Genomic DNA, 353 nt, shown 5'->3' with positions numbered 1-353 from the left:
TTGCGCCTGGGAGTCCATAAATTGTAAAATGAAGTATTTTCTAGTGATGTCATTATAGGTGTGCACAACATCAACAGCTCTGGGCGCATTGGCAACACAGGTGCATGACACATGTAAACTCTACGGGATTTTTAAATAGTCCACCTATGTTTCATAGATTACAGATGATCAGCACCTGCGACAATAGGTATATCATCTTGTAAATGAACGCATACCAATATGCTCCTTACATTCTAAGGTTTGGGAAATGTGCATATTTGTGATACAGTGCATGAACATGATATGAGGACTGCCTGCAGTGAAGTGGTCCGCGGTCCACGAGCGCGGCGCTGGTGGCCTGGTGGCGAAGACTG

Source organism: Penaeus monodon, chromosome 19, assembly GCF_015228065.2.
Source record: "Penaeus monodon isolate SGIC_2016 chromosome 19, NSTDA_Pmon_1, whole genome shotgun sequence".
In the NCBI taxonomy this organism is placed as follows: Eukaryota; Metazoa; Arthropoda; class Malacostraca; order Decapoda; family Penaeidae; genus Penaeus; species Penaeus monodon.
Note: the sequence above shows the minus strand (reverse complement) of the source record.